This window comes from Populus euphratica, unplaced genomic scaffold (genome assembly GCF_000495115.2).
Source record: "Populus euphratica unplaced genomic scaffold, PopEup_1.0 scaffold147.1, whole genome shotgun sequence".
NCBI lineage: Eukaryota > Viridiplantae > Streptophyta > Magnoliopsida > Malpighiales > Salicaceae > Populus > Populus euphratica.
Genome location: NW_011500032.1, coordinates 351,310 through 351,978, shown reverse-complemented (window position 1 = coordinate 351,978; position 669 = coordinate 351,310). Strand labels below are relative to the sequence as shown.

General features: G+C 33.5%; 1 non-coding gene across 1 annotated transcript; it reads left to right on the top strand.

The window, feature by feature from the left end:
* Positions 1 to 388: 388 nt before the first annotated feature.
* On the top strand, positions 389 to 470 carry TRNAS-UGA (transfer RNA serine (anticodon UGA)). Its single transcript has one exon. It is a non-coding gene; the product is annotated as a tRNA-Ser (tRNA).
* Positions 471 to 669: the final 199 nt, after the last annotated feature.

Sequence of the window (669 nt, the reverse complement as noted above, 5' to 3'; positions counted from 1 at the left end):
AATTTAGCTGGTGGGTGTGCGTGTGTATATATCGAAAAAGACAAAGGCAGACATTTAGCAAAAAAACGATGTTTTTTTTATATTTTCGAATTATTTTAATATAATATTAAAAAAAATATTTGAAACCACTATTACCAAATTCCAAACCAACAACTCCGCGCGCGTGTGTATAAATTGAAGAAGACAGAGGCGGACATTTGGCAAGAAATTATTAAACATTGCAAGGCCAGAATTAATTGCACGTGGCTGGCTGGCACACGCCTTCTTGGAATATGCATTACCGTCTGATGCGTTGTCATGGTGGGATTCATTCGTTGGAACTATAAGTGCCATCAAATATGGATTATAAAAGGTTAGGTAAATAAAGCAAGATCTACCTTCCGATAGCGTCGATATGTCCGAGTGGTTAAGGAGATAGACTTGAAATCTATTGGGCTTCGCCCGCGCAGGTTCGAACCCTGCTGTCGACGTTTTGCCGTTTCTCTATCTGCTCCTTATCGCCTCTTTCTTTATCCTTTAAAAACAAATCAATCACGTTTTTGTTATATTAATATCTGCTCTTTATTCATTAAGTTATTAACATCAGTATTTATATATTATTTAATTATTTAGTTTTTTATTTTCATTATATATATATATATATATATATATATATATATCTCTCTTTTT